The sequence below is a fragment of the Chiloscyllium plagiosum genome, unplaced genomic scaffold (assembly GCF_037043375.1).
Source record: "Chiloscyllium plagiosum isolate Xiang-an unplaced genomic scaffold, Cpla_swu_hap1 HiC_scaffold_17, whole genome shotgun sequence".
Lineage (NCBI taxonomy): Eukaryota > Metazoa > Chordata > Chondrichthyes > Orectolobiformes > Hemiscylliidae > Chiloscyllium > Chiloscyllium plagiosum.
In genome coordinates this window covers 8,636,496-8,657,775 of record NW_028270155.1, presented here as the reverse complement: position 1 = coordinate 8,657,775, position 21,280 = coordinate 8,636,496, and positions in this window count along the sequence as shown.

Genomic DNA, 21,280 nt, shown 5'->3' with positions numbered 1-21,280 from the left:
AGGCCATTCAGCCCATCGAGTCTGCTCAGCCATTCAATGAAATCATTGCAGATCTGATAATCTTCAACTCTACTTCCAACTTTTCCCCATAACCCTTGATTCCCTTCCTGATTAAAACCCTATGTGTCTCTCAGTGTTGAATATATTTAATGACACATCCTCAACAGCACTATGTGATAAAAAAAATTCCAAATTCACTACCCTCTAAGAGAAGAAATTCTTCCTCTTCTCTGTCTTAAATGTTGATTTGCTCATTTTGAGATTATGCCCTCTGGTCTTAGGCTCTCTAACATGGGAATATAACCTTTCTGCACCCACTCTGTTAAGTCCCCTCAGAGCCTTGTACATTCAATAAGGTTGCTTTTCATTTTTCTAAACTCTAATGAGTACCGACCCAACATATTCATCCTCTCCTCATAATGCAGTCTCTCCATACCCAGGATCAGCCGAGTGATCCTTCTCTGGACTGTCTCCAATGCCAGTGCATCTTTCTTTCAATAAGGGACCCAATACTGTTCACAGTATTCTAGCTGTGGTCTGATTGATACATTGTGTAATTTTGGCAACATCTCCCTACTTTCATATTTCATTCTCTTTGAAATGAACTCAAACACTCCATTTGCCTTGCCTATTACCCACTGAACTGTTCTTTTGTAATTCATGGACAAGTCCATCTGTTCTGTAAATTTCTGCAGTCTTTCTCCATTTAAATAATATTCAGCTCCTCTATCCTTCCTGCCAAAGTGCATAGCTCACTCACTACGAAGATGTGGTGGCACTGTGGCTCAGTGGTTAGCACTGCTGCCTCACAGCACCGGAGTCCCAGGTTTGATTCCGGCCTCAGGCGACTGTCTGTGTGGAGTTTGCATATTCTCCCTGTGTCTGCGTGGGCTTCCTCCGGGTGCTCCAGTTTCCTCCCACTGTCCAAAGATGTGCAGGTCTGGTGAATTGGCCGTGCTAAATTGCCCGTAGATGAGATGCGTTAGTCAGAGGGAAATTGGTCTGGGTGGGTTACTCTTCGCAAGTTCGGTGTGGACTTGTTGGGCAGAAGGGCCTGTTTCCACACTATAGGGAATCTAATCTAATCTTAACTCAGATTGCCCCAAGCTCCTGGGCTGATACCAGAAGCTGCCCTTGACTTACTGTGCCCGGACCCCTTACCAAAAGGATGTCTCCCTCAACCTGACTGAAGTGTCCTCTCCTTGGACTTTGAGAGTTGACTAATTTTTTGAAGAACATGCAATGTGTTCCTGCTCCACTCTCTTGACTGATGACTGCTGACAAACTGCCTGGTTTTGTGTCTCCGTTAAAAGGCAAGGCGAGATGGGAGTACTGACCAGCCGATAGTTCTGACTGAAGGGGCAAGGTGCTAAAGAGCAAGGCAAGGTATAGAAGGGAATTCTGTGAGCATCAGGTAGGTGCTAAGCGAGTGAGTTGGAGGTAGTGAGGACTGCAGATGCTGGAGAGTCAGAGTGGATAAATAGTGGGGCTGGTCAAGCAACATCAGAGGAGGAGGGGAGTCGATGTTTCTGGTTGGAACCTTTAATCAGGAGTGCTAATAAAGCAAAAGGGCAGCCTGAGATGCCCTGAGTTGGAGACCTATGGAAAGTGTCTGTGAAGCAGTATTGCAATGATGGTTTCAGTTGTGTTCCAATGCTGAAGTGAGGAATCATAGTACAAGTTGGTCAGAGATATACCTTGCTGTCCGTGGATGTGAGGTGCATACAGTCACAGGCTTTGGAGCCTCGTGTCCAAGATGGGTGTCCAGTGGAAAGCTTACCAAGGTTTATAGATGCACCTTGGAAAGCATTCTATCTGAACACATCACAGCGCGGTATGCCAACTGCTCTGTCCAGAGCTGTACGAACACAGCCCAGTCCATCATACGTACCAGCCTTCCTTCTGCTGATTCCATCTATACTTCTCCCTGCATCAGCAAAGCAGCCAACATCATCAAAGACCCCTCCCACCCTGGTTATACTCTCTTCAAACCTCTTCCATTGGGCAGAAGATACAAAAGCCCGACATCCATACCACCAGATACAAGAACAGCTTCTTCTCTGCTATTATTAGACTCCTAGATGGACCTCTCAAATTTTAAATTTAATGTTGACCTCACTTTCTGTGCACCTTCTCTGCAACAGTAACATTATATTCCTCAATTTGTTCTATTACCCTAATGCACTTTGTATGCTATGATCTGCCAATATTACACACAAAACAAAATGTTTCACTGTACCCAGGTACATGTGACAATAACAAGTCAAAGCAAATCAAATCACAAACTGAGGGAGCTGGAGTTGCTAACCACCTGCTTACATATCAAGTATTCTAGTTTCTATTCCACGGGGAAAATGCCCATTGATGAGGTGAGGTTAAGTCATGTTGAAGGTGGTAATAATGCCCACTAATAGGCCTCTCACCACTCACCAGTGAGAATTTCAACTTGAAATGTTGAAACACCCGGAAACTGGAAAATGCTATTTGTGACTCCTGGTGGTGACATGGGTCTCACTCAACTTCTTTCCAAACCTCTCTTCATATTCCACGCTGCTCAGGGCCTGGGAAAATTCGACCCTGTGTCTCACTATACACCTCTCTAAAGTCTACTCTTGACTTTCTCTGTTCTGAGGAGAACAATATTCGATTTTCTCCAATCTCTTTACATAATTGATTCAACACAGCACTGCATGTTGCTGAATATTCATCACCACCCTCCCTGCATCAGCACTCCTCACTGCTGTCTGCGTTTACGGTGCAGTTGGCAGGGCTCCTGGAGTGTTCATCAACCTGGAGGCAATGTTCCAGGAGCATTTCTATTGTTCCCTTCTTGTCTTTCCACTATTGATGTCAGGCGAATGGGGCCCGAGAAAGGCACTGACACAAAGTGAGCTTTGTTCCATAGTCAAGAAGCTTTTCTCAATCCATTACCTCATCCATTCACCATGTGTGAGCCTGGGTTGCAAGTTTTGCCCAGTAGTTTAACCACCGAAGACATTTTATCCCAGAATGTCAAAGAAACAGGAGGAGACCCTTTAATCCCTTTACCCTCTTCTATCATTCAATTGACTCAATTGATCATCATTGACTCACAGCTCATCTTCTTTGACTTACCTTTGCTACACTTTGAGTCATAGAGGTTACAGCATGGAAACAGACCCTTCGGTCCAACCCATCCATGCCAACCAGATATCCCAATTCAATCTAGTCCCACCTGCCAGCACCTGGCCCATATCCCTCCAAACCCTTCCTATTCATATACACATCCAAATGCCTCTTAAATGTTGCAATTGTACCAGCCTCCACCACATCCTCTGGCAGCTCATTCCATATACGTACCACCCTCTGCGTGAAAAAGTTGCCCCTTAGGTCTCTTTTATGTCTTTCCCCTCTCACCCTAAACCTATGCCCTCTAGTTCTGGACTCTCTGACCCCAGGGAAAAGACTTTGTCTGTTTATCCTATCCATGCCCCTTGTAATTTTGTAAACCTCTATAAGGTCACCCAGCAGCCTCTGACGCTCCAGGGAAAACAGCCCCAGCCTGTTCAGCCTCTCCCTATAGTTCAAATCCTCCAACCCTGGCAACATCCTTGTAAATCTTTTCTGAACCCTTTCAAGTTTCACAACATCTTTCCACGAGGAAGGAGACCAGAATTGCATGCAATATTCCAACAGTGGCCGAACCAATGTCCTGTACAGCCACAACACAACCTCCCAACTCCTGTACTCAATACTCTGATCAATAAAGGAAAGCATACCAAATGCTTTCTTCGCTATCTATCTACCTGCAACTTTCTTTACTCAGCAGCAACCAAACATTCTGAGTAGTAAAATTTCAATTGATTCCCCAGCATCCGCAAGAGGACATACTTGAAGAAAGTAAGGACTGCAGATGCTGCTGCTCAGAGTCGAGAGTGTGGTGCTGGAAAAGCACAGCAGATCAGGCAGCATCCGAGGAGCAGGAGAATCGATATTTTGAGCAAGAGGAAACCTGATGAAGGGATTTTGCCCGAAACATCGTTTCTCCTGCTCCTCGGATGCTGCCTGACCAGCTGTGCTTTTCCAGACATTTTCACATGTCTGTTCCTTCCACGAAGAAGTGCTTGCTGTCTTCATTTCATTTAAAAAAACGAGCTGCACTTTTAAGATTTACTGTCTTTGTATTGGATTCCCTCCCCCTACTCATTTAATCCTTTAACCATTTTGAACATCTTGGTAAGTTCACCCAACTTCCTTTGAAACTCATGGGTGCACAAGGCATGTTTATTAAACAACAAAGCTAATAATTTTACAACTTAAACATTCAAAATAAATTCTGTATTCTTCCTGGATCTTTACTGAGCGAATGTCTTTACTGGATACTTTCTCTGCTCACTGCTATATTGGGCTGAAATTTGCATTTGTTGGCTATGTGCCAGCTTTGTTGAGATTTTTGGAGGCTCTCTCGCCCTGACTCTGAGTAAGATTTCTTATCGTATCTTATTAAACTCACCTCATTAACTACCTGCCCTGCCTGTTGGTGACTCCTCACCCAATTCCAGCACCTTCTCATCTTGCATGGTTCCTGGAACAATTCAGCACTTACTGGAGATCTCAGAAATGATCTGGCGCTGGCTTAAAAAGGAAGACGAACAAGTGCTGTCAGTCCAGAGTTATCCTGCGGGGCACTTGACATTTGCCCTCGCCATAGCAGCAAAGGGGAAACTGGAGCCCAGCTTATGGACAGGATCCTGGAGCTCCTACTGGACAAAGTGTCACAGATGTGGGGCATCCTCTTTCATCAGGACCCCCAAAGGAGGTCATGGAACCAGACCATGCCAGGTAATAGAAATCAGTATGGCTGGTGGGCTACCTAACATTTGGTTCTTCATCTGTAATGTGGAAAACATCTGACTGTGACCACCCAAAATGGCTGACTGACCACATCCAAGCCCGTAGACCAGTATTGGAGGCTGCCCTTAGTTTCTTTACCATGCTGGGAACTCCCTGATAGATAACTATTCCCCCGGAACTTGACTAAGTGTCGCAAGCTTCCTGGCTTTGCCTCTGTGTTAAGCATTCAGGCAGGACAGAGGTACTGTGGGGATGATATCTCTGGCTGAGGTGCAAGACAAAGGTAGCCAGAGATTATGTGAGTATCTAGGATGGCTCAAAATGAATCAGTGCAGTGAGAGTGAGTGAATAGGTTGGAGCTGGAGCCTAGTCCAGTCGAGGAACTGGGCACATGGATCTCATCTCACAGTGTCCTTGCTGCACCATTCCAACGATAGATATTATTGTGCTCTAAGAGGCAGCATTGAACTGTGGAAACATCTTATTGGTGGACTGTACATCTATCCTGAAATCTCTTTAGAGTTCATATTGGACACCAATGTCTGTGGATGAAGGGGAGTGTGGCTGGTGCCCATGGAGCATGCCCTGAGATATTGGTGCTTAAAAATGTGTTGCTGGAAAAGCGCAGCAGGTTAGGCAGCATCAAAGGAACAGGAGAATCGACATTTCGGGCATAAGCCTTTCTTCAGGCTTATGCCTGAAACATCAATTCTCCTGTTCCTTTGATGCTCTGATCTCCAACATCTGCAGTCCTCACTTTCTCCTGAGATATTGGTGCCCAGTATCCAACATGGATGCCCTTTGGAGCAAGCGGTGAGTAGATTGCAGGAAACAACGATGAGGATGCTACCTGGACTGGAAGGTTTGAGTTATAAGGAGAGGTTTGATAAGCTGGGACCTTTTCCCTGCAGAATAGGAGACTGAGGGGTTACCTTATAAATGTTTATAAAATCACAAAAGACATTGATAAGGTAGATAGTCAACAGCTTTTGCCCATGGACAAAAACTAGACGGCACAGCTTTAAGGTGAGAGGGAGAGATTCCAAACGGTCCAAAGGGACTATACTTACACACAGAGGGTGGTGAGTGTCTGGAACAGGCTGCCAGAGGTAGTAGTGGACACGAGTACAATTTTGTCATTTAATAAACATTGAGACAGGTACATGGAAAGGATTGGTATGGATGGATATGGACCAAACACAGGCAAATGGGACTAGTTTAATGCAGCATAGACAAGTTGGGCCATAGGGCCCAGTTTCCATGCTGTAGACCTCTACGACTCGATGACTCTAAGTGACCAGCGCCCTTACCTTCCTGATGGGAATTCTCAGTCTCATTTCTCAAGCTGGGTGATAGGATGGGAAGCTGCATATTAACAACGTGCAATTAACAATTAATAAGGGTGTTAGCAAATAATATTCCTCTTCAAGAGGCAACTCGGAGTTGCCTAGTGAGCATCTTGCCTGTAACTTGTGTGTAAGATACAGTGAGCTGTTCCACATGTCAACCTCTCATGTGATTCGGCCTTTTTCTTGCCATAGCTCAGATCATTCAAGCCCCTAGCAAATTCTGCTCATTAACTCTGTTTCTCTCCCTTGATGCTGTCTGATCAGAACATTCTCGATATTTTAATGATGTTTCAGATTTTTAGCATGCCAGTCTTTGAGATCCAAGCAAAGCAGGAGGGTTTGGTCATTGTTGTTTGTGGGGAAGGTGCTGTAGGAAAATTGGCTGACTCCTGTGTGACAGGGCCAAAGCTTCAAGAGCACTCTGTTCGCTGTAAAACACATCCAAGCATTCTGAGGTCATGGCAGTTGCTACAGAAATGCAAATGATTTGTTTTCCTTTGTTTAACCTTTATTTGGCTGGAGTGGCTGACAGTGACTGCTCAAAGATGTCAGCTACCCATTGTTGACTTTGAGTCAGTGATGAAACCTGGTGTCTAATTTATTGCTTACCCTTGGTAAATGGTCTTCTGTCCTTAGAAGCCTTTCTTCTTTCACCTTGTTTACAATCATTCTGAAATGTGTGTGCATGTCTTTGTGTGTGTGTAAGAGAGACGGTGTGTGTGTGTGTGTGTGTGAGAGAGAGAGAGAGAGAGACAGTGTGTGTTTGTGTTTGTGTTTGAAAGTGAGTGTGTGTGTGAGATAGAGTGTGTGTTTGCAGATATGTTGTGTGAGAGTGTGTGTTTGCAGATGTGTGTATGTGTTTGTGTGTGGGGTATGTGTGTATTGAGAGAGAGAGAGGAAGAATGTGTGTGTGTGAGAGAGAGAGAATCTGTGTATGTGTTTGCATATGTATGTGTGTATGGGGCAGAGTGTGTGTATGTGTGTGGGGGGGGTGGAGGGTGTTGGGGCAGTGCAGTGGTGTGTGCTAACTGGGAAAAGATTGCACTAAGTCCGTGAAATGGTTAAACCTTCAGAAGCCACTGGGAAAGATATTGTCAACGCTATCAATTGAGATTCCAAATTGAATGTCATAGGCTTAATAAGCTCTTTGTATCTGCCTTGGTGGCAGTGTAGACATTTTTGTGAGTGAAACAAGCAGCTTGTCTTTTCAGATCACTATCCTGGCAATGCCCAGCTGGAGAAATCAAGCATTGACACATTTCGCAAAGCCACGATAGATACAATTGAGCCCTCGTCTTTTCTTGTAGGTTTCTTGTCGCACTCTCTCCATTTCATCCTTTTTAATGGTTCCTGGCACAAATTGTGTTGAGGAAAGAGGAAAGAAAAGGAGAAAATCAAAGACTTAGAATGAGGTTGAGCTGAAGTTGAAATGCGTTATGGGTATTTACATGTCAGGAGGCCATCGGTAATCCTTTGGCTGCTGAGCAGATCGGGTGAGCTTTCAAACAAGCACTTTCTTTTCCTTTTATTCCTGCAATTTGTAACTGCAAATGAGGTCGCAAAGAAGCCATGTGCTTATTTAATCAATTAGTTTCAGCAGCCTCTCTATATTTGGCCACTGCTTGAAGTGACAGGGATTCCTGAAATCAATTGCTTCATTCATTGAGGATTTCAGAAGCTGCTGAATATTCATCAGGCAAGGGTTCTGTGATGGGAAAATAGAATTCCTGCCACTAAACTCGTGGGTAAGGAGTTTGAGCCTAGCCCGGCGAAATATGAGTGTGCCAAGACCATTGTCGAAACACGTCCCGGACAGAGAGTTTGGCTTAAGGTCCCAAAATAGAAGTGTCACAAAATTGTCGATTCTGTAGATTTATTCTATTCATTAATCAGGTGTCTACAATCGTGGCTGGGCCAACATTTATTGTACATCCCTAATTGCTCAGAGGACAGTTAGGGGTCACTTGTAGGCCAGACCAGGCAAGGACAGTGCATTTCCTTCCCAAAAGGACATGAGCGAAGCAGATTTCCTTTAACAGTAATCAACGGGTTTCACAGGTTTGTCATCAGATTAGCTTTTAATTCCAGACTTTTATTAAAATTTCACCACCTGCCAAGTGGCACTCGTGTCCTCAGAATATTGCTCTGCAGCTCTGGATTACAGCATTGTCTCTCCGGCACACAAGGTTAAAATTCTGTTTGCCTCTGATGCCCAAGGGTCAGTGCCTGGTGAGGTAGCTTGAGCAAACAATCAGATATTTTCTAAAAAGCAATAATGCCCCGAGCTGAAGGTAGTATCCCTTTCAGTCCATATGGGAGGAGACTAAGGTGACAGAACTGGGGGGTTATTTTTCGTTATTCATTCATAGGATGAGTGCATCACTGGCCAGGCCTGTGTTTATTGTCCACCCCTAATCACTCAGAGGGCAGTTAAGTGTCAACCACACTCCTATGAGTCTGGAGTCACATGCAGGTCAGACCAGGTAAGGGTAGCAGTTTCCTTCCCTGAAGGACATTAGTGAAATAAATGGGTTTTTCCAACAATCAACAATGGTTTCATGGTCATCATTGGATTCTTAATTTCAGATTGAATTCAAATTCCACCATCTGCCTTGGTGGGATTCAAACCCAAGTCCGCAGAACATTATCTGGATCTCTGGATGAACAGTCCAGCAATATTACTTCTGGGCCATCACCTTTAAGGTGACTAAAGGTGGGATAAGAAATGGGAATTTTTCCTTTAGCAATTACAGGGTCTTATTGAGTGACATGGTGTCCAGACCCCCCTGGCATAGAGCGACATTTCTGCTCTCCACCTCACCTACAACTGGAGTTTGGGCTTCTTTCTCAGGGGGTAGCACAGCTGGAGAGGGAGAAGTTGTCATGTCAGGGACCTTCTTTAACATCTTTAAATACCAGTTGCACACTTCTTGAGACACTGCAATGGAACTGGCTATCACACTGTGCTGACCGTGATCACTGAGAATGTGGCCCAGAGAAAAGGGGAGACCACTTCCAGTACAGAGACTGGAAGGTCATGATGGACAGGAGGCCAATCCTATATCCAGCTGACCACTATAGCAGGCCACACAATCAGACTGAGCCAATCTGGATAAGCAGAGACACAGGTAGCTAGGATAGTGAAGAAGGTGTTTAGTATGCTTTCCTTTATTGGTCAGAACATTGAGTATAACAGTTGACAGCTGAAAATGTGTTGCTGGAAAAGCGCAGCAGGTCAGGCAGCATCCAAGGAGCAGGAGAATCGACGTTTCGGGCATGACCCCTTCTTCAAGAATGAGGAAAGTGTGCTAAGCAGGCTAAGATAAAAGGTAGGGAGGAGGGAATTGGGGGTGGGGCGTTGGAAATGTGATATGTGGAAGGGGGTTAAGGTGAGGGTGATAGGCGGAGTGGGGGTGTGGGCGGAGAGGTCAGGAAGAAAATTGCAGGTTAGGAAGGTGGTGCTGAGTTCGAGGGTTGGGACTGAGACAAGGTGGGGGGAGGGGAAATGAGGAAACTGGAGAAATTTGAGTTCATCCCTTGTGGTTGGAGGGTTCCTAGGTGGAAGATGAGGCGCTCTTCCTCCAGCTGTTGTGTTGCTATGGTTTGGCGATGGAGGACCTGCATGTCCTTGGTGGAGTGGGAGGGGGAGTTTAAGTGTTGAGCCACGGGGTGGTTGGGTTGGTTGGTCCAGATGTCCCAGAGGTGTTCTCTGAAACGTTCCGCAAATAGGCGGCCTGTCTCCCCGATATAAAGGAGGCCACATCGGGTGCAGTGAATGCAGTAAATGATGTGTGTGGAGGTGCAGGTTAATTTGTGATGGATATGGAAGCATCTCTTGGGGCCTTGGAGGGAAGTGAGGGGGGGAGGTGTGGGCACAAGTTTTGCATTTCTTGCGGTTGCAGGGGAAGGTGCCGGGAGTGGAGGTTGGGTTAGTGGGGGGTGTGGACCTGACGAGGGAGTCATGGAAGGAGTGGTCTTTTCGGAACTCTGATTGGGGAGGGGAGGGAAACATATCCCTGGTGGTGGGGTCCGTTTGGAGGTGGCGGAAATGACGGCGGATGATACAATGTATATGGAGGTTGGTGGGGTGGTAGGTGAGGACCAGTGAGGTTCTGTCCTGGTGGCGATTGGAGGGGTGGGGTGAAAGGGCGGAGGTGCGGGAAGTGGAGGAAATGCGGTGCAGAGCATCGTCGACCACGTCGGGGGGGAAATTGCGGTCCTTGAAGAAGGAGGCCATCTGGGTTGTACAGTATTGGAACTGGTCCTCCTGGGAGCAGATGCGGCGGAGGCGAAGGAATTGGGAATATGGGATGGCGTTTTTACAGGGGGCAGGGTGGGAGGAGGTGTAGTCTAGGTAGCTGTGGGAGTCAGTCGGTTTATAGTAAATGTCCATGTTGATTCGGTCGCCCGAGATAGAAATAGAGAGGTCTAGGAGGGGGAGGGAGGAGTCTGAGATAGTCCAGGTAAATTTGAGGTTGGGGTGGAAGATGTTGGTAAAGTGGATGAACTGTTCAACCTCCTTATAGGAGCACGAGGCAGCGCCGATACAGTTATCGATGTAGCGGAGGAAAAGGTGGGGGGTGGTGCCAGTGTAGCTGCGGAAGATGGACTGTTCCACATATCCTACGAAGAGGCAGGCATAGAAGAGGTACCCTTCCACTGACACCCTCCTTCGACTGACTGAACCGGTCCTCACTCTGAACATCTTCTCTTTCCAATCCTCCCACTTCCTCCAAATCAAGGGAGTAGCCATGGGCACCCCACCTCAATGATCAAAACCACTGACCCTAGCTGTCCTCTGTGCTTCCTCCTCACCTACAATAGGCACATCGCAGCCTCTCCCTCTCCTGCATCATGACCTCACTGCTCTTGCATCCACTTCCATCAGACACAATCCCACCCATTATCTCACAAGAATCACCGTCCCAGCCCTAGGACTGATGTCTTCATAACATCCGAAAGAGCTACATGAATTGTCTGAATTTGTTGCACTTAACCTGTAGAACTGACTGTGGCTCAATCCCTGAACCAGTTCCATGGATCCCCAGTCTCTGTAGGACTATGTGCCTGACTCATTATTTGTAAACTCTTACACTAGAATAGGATGAACGCCTTGACTGAATACAATAAAATCTACTGATTAATCATTGTCCTTTTTCATCCCACTCAAAGACTTCTCCCCTTTGACATGTACACATGGCTTTTTGAATTAGTCACTGCGACGTGTTTGCTTTATTAGAAATACAAATATGTTTAGTGCCAATGAAAAACTGAAATATGGTGCTGTTTGGACATTACAGAGCTGAAGACGAATTTATCATATGATTTATTAGAAATGAGAAGTTAAAAGGTCAAAGAGAAAGCGGTTCACCAACTATTTAATAAAAAGAAACTGGTTTTGTAGAAACTGTCTCCAAGCAAGGTTTTTATAAAGAGATGAGAGATGAATTTAATGGCTTAATTATTGGACACCAATTTGAAAAATAAACCCTTGGATTTGTGCTAAAGGTTGTTTTGCAAAATCCTCTGAAATAAAGTTACCTTTTTAGTGCACATTTGGGTGTTGCAGTTGTGATTAGACAAGGGAAGACACTGCTCTCTCTCACACACTCTGTCAATAAGAAAATAATCCATTGTTAAACAAGCTCTAAAGTTTTTTCTCTCTTAAAGAAGCAGTTTGAGTAGATAAAATTTCAATTATCAGGACTTCTATTTGTTTCATATCTGAATCTGAAATCTAGTCTGAAGATCTTCCCTCATTTTGCAACTGGTAGCAATCAGATCTCAACAGGGATTCAAAGGAACTGTGAGAAGTCGAACTATTTTATCTTCTGCATTTGTTTAGTTTCTTCCTTTCTTTTGCAAACTAATGGTATCTCTATAGTGCTGTGATTGTGTGTGTGTGTGTGAGAGAGTGAGATTAAGGGATTTAAATCTGTATAATATCTTAGCTGATAAGTTGTTTAGCTACTTATTTAAATAATATGTTTCTAAAAAAATTTTTTTCTTTTTTAATTTATTGAAGTGGTCTCTTCTACTCCGTCTCTTCTGTTCCAGCAAAACAAATTGCCCAATTTGATGATTAAATAGAGTACTTCCACCTTTGGTATGGTTTGTGGTACAATGGGGCTTGATTCTTAGATTCCTCTTGTACAAGTTGTTAAATTCATCTAAGCAGCTGGCACAGTGAGGCTCTTGTGGTGCAGTGGTATTATCCCTACCTCTGAGTCTGAGGGTTCAAGTCCCACCTGTTTCTGTATTAAAGCACATCTGAACAGGCTGACTTTAAAAAGAAACAAAAATGCTGGCATATTCTGCCAAAGTGACATTGCAGCACAGTGCCACTTAGTGAAAAGTTTATCCCCTTTGACTGTTCAGTACCTCCACTGTGCAAAGGTGGCTACCCCTCCCTCTGTGAAGCAATGCCAGCCATGGACACTGGCATCCTGTAACTGAGCATTAAAGATCCCGTACATGTAGAAGTCAGTGTGCTCAGACACCAGCCGGAAGACTGTAAATCAGTGCTAAAGCTAATGATTGCACACTAAGAAAGACATACAATAGTATACAGAGTCTGGCAGATTCTGACCAAGTATACAGTGTACTCACTCCATAACAACATTGTGGGTCTACCCATAGCACATGGACTGCAGTGGTTCAATAAGGCAGCTCACCACCACCTTCCTAAGGGGCAACTAGGGATGGTCAACAAAATTCTGGTAAGACGTGCAGGTACCATGAATGAATTATTTTAAAAAGCGCAATGGACACAAAGTTAAAATGTACCCTGTGGTCATGCATGAGATTCACATGTGCCTTTCCCGGGGTACTAAGCCAACAAGTAGAAATAGGCATGTTTCAGGTGTCCCTGAGCGCCAAAGTGAAGTGCTGTAGGATTGAAGCATTGTGTAAGATGGCCTGCATACAAACTGAAGAAACAGGAGCAGGAGAAGGGTGTCTGGCCCGTCAAGCCTGCTCCACCATTTAATAGGATCATGGCTGATCTTTTTATGGACTCAGCTCCACTTACCCACCCTCTCACCATAACCCTTCATTCCTTTCCTGTTCAAAAGTGTATCTATCTTTGCCTTAAAAACACTCAATAATGTAGCCTCAACTGCTTCACTGGGCAGGGAATTCCCCAGATTTACAACCCTCTGGCTGAAGAAGTTCCTCCTCAACTCAGTCTTAAATCTGCTCCCACCCCCTTATTTTGAATCCCCTGGGTATAGTTCCACCCACCAGTGGAAACAACCACCCTGCTTCTATCTTATCTATTCCCTTCAAAATTTTATATGTTTCTATAAGATCCTCCCTCATTCCAATGAATCTGATCCCAGTCTACTCAATCTCTCCTTATAAGGCAACCCTCTCAACTCTGGAATCAACCTATTGAACCTCCTCTGCACCCCCTCTGATGTCAGTATATCCTCAGGGGTGGTGAGGTGTGAGGCTAATGGTTTTCGGCTACCACATCTCAGGGTTGAATTGTCGAGGAGAATGGTGACCCTGGACTGTGCAGGTCATTGTTGTGGAAACACAATGGCCAAGTCAAGCATTCAGTGAGCTACAACCCACCACGTCCCTCCTTCAAGTTGTAGGTCAGGAATCTGTACTGCCTAGTTTCACGGGGACAACAAGAGAATCAGAAGAGGTGAATAATTGAATTCAATTGAATTTATTGTCACGTGTACCGAGGCACAGTAAAAAGCTTTGCCTTGCGAGCAATACAGGCAGATCACAGAGTTAAGTAGCATAGATAATAAATAATAGGTAAACAGCAGCAAGAACAAAAACACAGGTACAGGCGAATGTTAAGAGTTTTGTAAGTCCATTCAGTATTCTAACAATAGTAGAAACTGTTACAAAACCAGATGGTGCGTATGTTCAGGCTTCTGTACCTTCTCCCCGATGGTAGAGGTTGTAGAAAAACATTGCCAGGGTGGGATGGATCTTTGAGAATGCTGGCAGCCTTTCCTTGACAGCGGGCCTGGTAGATGGATTCTAGAGACAGGAGGCTGGCCTTTGTGATTTTCACCGGGCCGAGTTCACCACGCTCTGTAACCGTCTCCGATCCTGAATGCCATACAGTTGCCAAATAAACTGAACCAGAGCTTCAACAAGATGCAAATGCTAGTAAAATAAGGTATCTCTGCTCAATGCTGAGATTCTGAATCCCCATTCTTGAGGGAAAATGGGAAAGAGATTTCTCAAGATTAACCTTTTGATTTTATCCTTCTGTCCATATTTTGGTGCATTTATTACAATTGTTCACAGGGATAGGAGGATCTTACCCATTATGTCCTTTGGTGGGATAGTCCAGAAGAAGAGGAGAATAAATTTAAAATTAGAGATTGGCTGATGCAGCTTTAACGTAAAAAAAAAAAGCCCCTTTTGAATCTGAGATTTTGTGAGCTTATTGATGTGAAACATTAACCCTGTCTCTCTCTCCACAATTGCTGCCAAACCTGCTGAGAATTCTATTTTAGATTTCCAGCATCCACAGTGCATTACTCTCGCAATGATGGACTTTTGCTGGACAAGATTATTAAAGATTACTGACCTATGCAGTGAGCATTTAATAAAGAACAGGTCAGCCATGATCTAACTGAATGGCAGAATAGTACTGAGGGGTTGCACGGCCTCCTCCTGTTGCTGCATTCCAACCTGAAAATTGGAAAATAATGTCTGTAAAAGTGTAACTATGGAAAATGGTGCTTTCTTTAAATTGCCTGTAACTTGACTGAATGGTACTGCCTAAGAACAGCCTAGCCTCATGCAGAGCTGTGTATCAGGCTGACACAATTAATAGCTAACCTTTGGGTAAAGGCAGCTGTTAGTCTGAGCCAGATTTCTAGAGTCATAGAGTCATACAGTACAGAGGCCTTCTGTTTAACTCGTCTAGGTTTCCCAAAATGAACAATTCCCATTTTCCTGCACGTAGCCCGTCTTCCTCTTATGCTTTTGGATTCATGTACAGTCTGTTCTGATGTAACACAATAGTTCCGTTCTCATGCAATATTGCACTGTAAGAAAATTGCATAATAACAGCGCCATTTGAACTAATGGGACCTGAACCATGTTAGAGCCAATAAGGTAAGAAAGGTTGGCATTCTATAGATAATGGTCTGAATTCTTCAATCATGTTATAACTAGTTTGCATTGAAGAAGTGTATGTTACAGTAGAACGGACTGTACCGATCCAAATGTTTTTTTTTAAATGTTGTAACTATATCTGCAACGACCATTTTCTCTTCATTTCATATATGCATCACCCTCTGTGTGAATAAATGGCTCCTTAGGTCCTTTTGAAATCTTTCTCCTCTCACCTTAAAACTGCCTCCTAGTTTTGACCACCCCGATTCTACGGAAAAGACCATTGCTAATCACCCTATCTGTGATAAACCTCTATAAGGTCACCCCTCAATATCCTCTGCTCCAGGGGAAATCATTCCAGTCTATCCAACCTCTTGTTATAACAGAAACCCTCCAGTCCCAGCAACATCCTGGTAAATCTACTCTGAACCCTCACCAATTTAATAATATCCTTCCCACAGTAAGGCCACCAGAACTGTACACAGCACTCAAAGTGTGGCCTCACCAATGTTCTAGGCTGACTTTTCTGCTCTAGAATGAAGGAAATAATTTACATATCCACAGCACAATTCACAATCTCATCACATTCTAAAATGTTTCACAATGAAAGAGTTTTTAAAGTGTCTTCACTGCCTTTAGATATGAACATTCAGCAGCTAATTTACACTCAGTAACAAACCCTCCCAAATCATTACACAACAATGACCAACTCATTATGTTCCACATAGAGTCTTAGTGTCATACAACATGGAATCAGGCCTTTCCATTCATCTCGCCCATTAGCACCAAATTTCCCAAAATAAACTCATTCCATTTGCTGGCTCTAAACCTTTCCTATTCACGTAGCTATCCAAATGTCTTTTAAATGTTTTAACTGTATCTGCATTTACCACTTCCCCTGACAGTTCATTCCATATATGAGCCAATGTCTGTGTGAAAACATTGCTCCTCAGGTCCCTTTTACATTTTTATCCTCTCACTCAAAAATATGCCCCTAGTTTTGAACTCCTTTTTCCTAAAGGAAAAGATCTTTGCTATTCACCTTATCTATGCTTCTCATGATTTTATAAACTTCTATAAGATAACTCCTTAACCTCCGATGCTACAGTGAAAAATGTCCCAGCCTATTCAGCGTCTCTTTATAACTCAAACCCTCCATTCCTGGCAACATCCTAGTAAATCTGTTTTGAACCCTTTCAAATTGAATAACATCCTTCCTATAACAGAGCAAGCAGAACTATACACAGCACTCCAAAAGTGACCTCATCACAGACCTGTACAACCTCAACATGACATGCCAACTCCTATACTCAATGGTCTGACCAATGAAGTCAAATGTTTTAAACTCCATCTTAACAACCTTGTCTACGTGTAACACAACTTTCAAAGAGCTACGTATCTGAACTATGAGGTCTCTCTGTTTGACAACACTACCTAGAGCCCTACCATCACCTGTATAAGTCCTGCCCTTGTTCATTTTCCAAAGTGAAATACCATACATATATCTAAATTAAATACATTCCTGAAGAAGGGCTTATGCCCGAAACGTCGATTCTCCTGTTCCCTGGATGCTGCCTGATCTGCTGCGCTTTTCCAGCAACACATTTTCAGCTCTGATCTCCAGCATCTGCAGACCTCACTTTCTCCTCATATCTAAATTAAACTCCATCCAGCTCTCCTCAGCCCATTGATTCAATTGACCAATACCCCTTTGTAATATTAGGTAACCTTCTTCACTATCAACTATATTACTAATGTTGTTGTCATCCACAAACTTAGCAAAAATGCCTCCTAAACTCTCATCTAAATTGTTTATATGAATGATAAACAGCAGTGGACCCAGTACTGATCCAAATGGAACATCGCTGGGCACAAGATGCTCATCTGAAAAACAACCCTCCACCACTGCCTTCTGTCTCCTACCATCAAGTCAATTTTGTAAGCAACTGAAAAGCTACTGTGCAGAACCTTGTCAAAGGTGTTATTAAAGTCCACAGAGACAATGATTACTGCTCTGCCCTCATCTATCCTTTTGGGTACATCCTCAAGAACTCAATGAAGTTTGTGAGACACAATTTCCCACACACAAAGTCATGCTGACTAGTTCTAATCAGTCCCTGCCTCTCCAAATGCATGTAAATCCTATCTCTCAGAGTGACCTCCAATAACTTAACCACCACTGATTCCAGACTCACCGGTCTGTAGTTCCTAGGGTTCTCCTTACAGCCTTTCTTCAAAAAAGGCAAACATTATCCACCTTCCAGTCATCTGATGCCTCCCCTGGGGTTGTAGCCGATATAAATATCTCTGCCATGGTCCGCGCAATTTCTTCCCTCGCTTCCCACAACTTCCTGGGAGACTTTTGATCAGGTCCTGAAGATCATCGTCTTCTGGTAAATGTTGGTCAGGACTCAAAATTTCGAAATGTAATACATTGAACCGTGGATCCTGGAGAGCAGAAACAAGCAAAAATAGAAATTACTGGAGAAACGCAGCAGGTTTGTCAGCAAGTGTGGAGCGAAAACAGAGTTAATGTCTCAAATCCAGTGGCCCTTCTTCAGAAGGAAACATAAAATTCCAACCTTTCTGTGACAGTTATTTATTTCATTTCTTCACTTGTGAACACAGAGACTGAGTCAAATCATTCCTGCCATCAAACCTAGCAAGCAGGGAAGATATTAAATTCTGCCCACACTGTGAATCTAGTTTTTGTTTTTAAGTCTCAAGAATGGCTCAAACCCATGTTGCTCTGAATGGGAGGTGCCAACACTATGACTGGCACTGAAGGTACCTTCCCTGAAACTGAAGGTTGAAATCACCTTGCTCACAAAATGGAATTATTCTGGCAATATTTAAAAAATGTCCACATCCCACAAATGAATTTCAAAAAAGTACAAGTATGATGATTAAAAAGCATTCCTGATGCATATCTAGTGAGGAATGCGACAGTAGATGGTTAGTATCTGTAAGGCATTGGGACTTCGATGCTTTATGGGACACATAGTTCATATGCTCCTACATCCAAGGAAATGTCAGGAGGACAGAGTGAGGAGAGAGAGTTGAAGAGCAAGGATCCATTAGTGATTACACTTTCAGGAACTTTACTTGATTGCCTTTGGGGATTGGGGAGATAGTTTGCAGAAGTTCTCCCTGCAGAGAATGAAGAAGTGGGCTGAAGTTCACAGAGGACAACATTGTGACCTTCTGTAATGAGGACGAGGGGGGGAGCAATTGCTGTGTTCAGTTCCCTTCTCCAGAGTGTACGATTCACACTGGTTTGACCGTCAGTCAACCTGATTAGAGTCAGTTAGTCGCTATTTCATTACCATCGAAATCTTTCAGACTCAGGAAGAAGTTGATGCCAGAATTATGAGGTTTACACAGAAGAACCACATTGTACTCAAACTGTGAATTCAATTTCCACAGTGCTTTCGCATTGCTGACAATTTTCAGCACTTACTGTTTTGTTTTTATTTCAGATCCAAAGCATGATACCAACCAGGAAAAACTGAACAGTGGCCAAACTGTTCTGAAAAAATGTCACTGGAGTCAAAATATTAACTCTGCTTTCTCTCTTCACAGATGCTGCCAGACCTTGGAGTATTGTGTTCAGTTTTGGTCACCTTGTTGTAGGAAGGATGTTATTAAACTGGAAAGAGTGAAGAAGAAATTCACAAGGATGTTACCTGGACTCAATGGTCTGAGTAATAGGGAGAGGTTGGACATGCTAGGGCTTTTTTCTTTAGAGCATAAGAGACTGAGGGGGGGTCTTACAGATGTGTATCAGATCATGAGAGGCATGGATAGGATGAATACACTCAGTCTTTTTCGCAAAGTTGGGGAATCAAGGACTAGAGAGCAACAGTTTATGGTTAGAGGGGAATGAATAAAAGGGAATCTGAGGGGCAACTTTTTTACACAGAGGATGGTACACATATGGAATGAGCTGCCAGAGAAAGTGGTTGAGGCAGGTACATTAACAACATTTAAAAGGCATTTGGGCAAATACATGGATAGGAAAGATTTAGGAGGATATAGGCCAAGAGCAGGGAAATGGGGTTAGTGCAGATGGACCTTTTGGTTGGCATGGACCAGTTTGGGTCAAAGGGCCTGCCTCTGTGCTGTAGGACTCTATCACTCTATGACTCATTGACTAGCTGAGATTCTCCAGCATTTTCTATTTTTGCTTTGGATGCTTTGGAACATGGGTTCAAATCTCATGCTGGAAATGTAAGCTAGTCTGAGTAATGGTGACCATGAAATGGTTGCCAAAGACGTATTGAGAAAAATCTGGTTCTTGAGGAAGGGAAACCAATCATTATTAGCTGGTCTGTCTGCTGTGTCTCCATACCAACAGTAACGTGGTTGACCGCTCTCTGAAATGGCCTAGAAAGTCAGCAAGGTCCTGACCATTATTTAAATATGCAAAAGGTGGGGGGGAAAGGAGTGCATGGTAACCCTAATGAAATAGTGAAAAACAAGGCTACTGTAACATTGATGAGAGATAACTAGTTGTGGTTTAACCTGAGGTCACTGCATCCTTGACAAGGGTTGGGGGGATATTGAGAAGTAGAGTCCTTCACCCAGTGTAGGAACTGAACTTGCACTGTTAGTATTACTCTGCATTGGCAAACAATCTGTGCAATAAATGCAGCTAAACTGACCCCGAATGACATAGACTGACAAAAGATTCAACAAATTATTTTGTAAATATGCATTTTTTTAAAACAAACTCCCTATTGGTGAGTTGCACTCACTGCAATCAAGTAAAATTAATTGTATAATTTATTTATTGTTGTTAGAAGGAAGGGGTTTAACAAAACCATGACTTGACCCTAAACTGTACTAAAACCCATTTCATCTCAATGAGGCATATGGGAAGTGACTGGGCTGCAGTTGGGGAGCCTAGAGATGAAACTTGCAGCCTGCACAAGGCTGGTACAATTACAACATTTAAAAGGCATCTGGCTGAGTACATGAATAGGAAGGGTTTAGACTTATCTGGGCCAAATGCTGACAAATAGGATTCGGGACTTGGGATGTCTGGTTGGTATAGCTGAGTTGGACCAATAAGTCTGTTTCCATGCTGCATGACTCTGTGGTCAAAAACAATTTAGCTTTTCCACTTCTGATCTGGCTAATACAAAGTTATTGGGGCTCGCAAGTGGAGCATTCTACTGCACCCAGGCTATAATCAGGGCTTTGTGCACAACATAGACCAGGGATAGAACACAAGAGATTCTGGGATGGGCCATTCGGTTCCAAGATGGTGTTTCTTCAATGGAGCCACCCAAACACAGAATCCTGTTATATTGGACCCATTTTGACTTCTGGGTGACTGTATGGGAAACTGCACAGAATGATCACCTTCCAGTAGTGAAGAGGTCCCACCTGATGACTTCAAGACCCCAGGCTCCTGTACTTCACCAGGCTCTTTGTTAGCTATTCAAGTCAAATGGGCATCACTGGCCAGGCCAACATTTATTATCCATCTCTAACTGCCCAGAGAGATGCTAAGTGTCAACCACATTGTTGTGCGTCTGGAGTCACATGTAGGCCAGATTAGGTAAAGATGGCAGTTTCCTTCCCTAGAGGTCACTAGTGAATCAGATGGCTTTTTTTGTTCTGTCAATCAATAACGGTTTCAGGTCTGTTGTTAGATTCCGAATTCCAGATATTTTTAAAATTCAAATTCCATCATCTGTCACAGAAAGATTTGAACCCAGAACATTACCTAAGTTGCTAGATTAACAGTCCAGCAGTAATACCATTAGGCCATTACACCTCCAGGTGAGCTATGGGAGGAGTAGGATGGTGTGGCCCGTGGTGGAGGAGGGTCACAATTGTAGAAAGACAGGTTCCTGGGATTACAACATTCCTGGAGGATGTTCCCATCCAGTTCTTATGGAACTGGTTGGAATTGACTCTGGTCAGTTTCTATCTGAAATCTCAATGGCTAGCTAATTTACATTGATTTCCATGTTGGAATAGATTGTGTCATG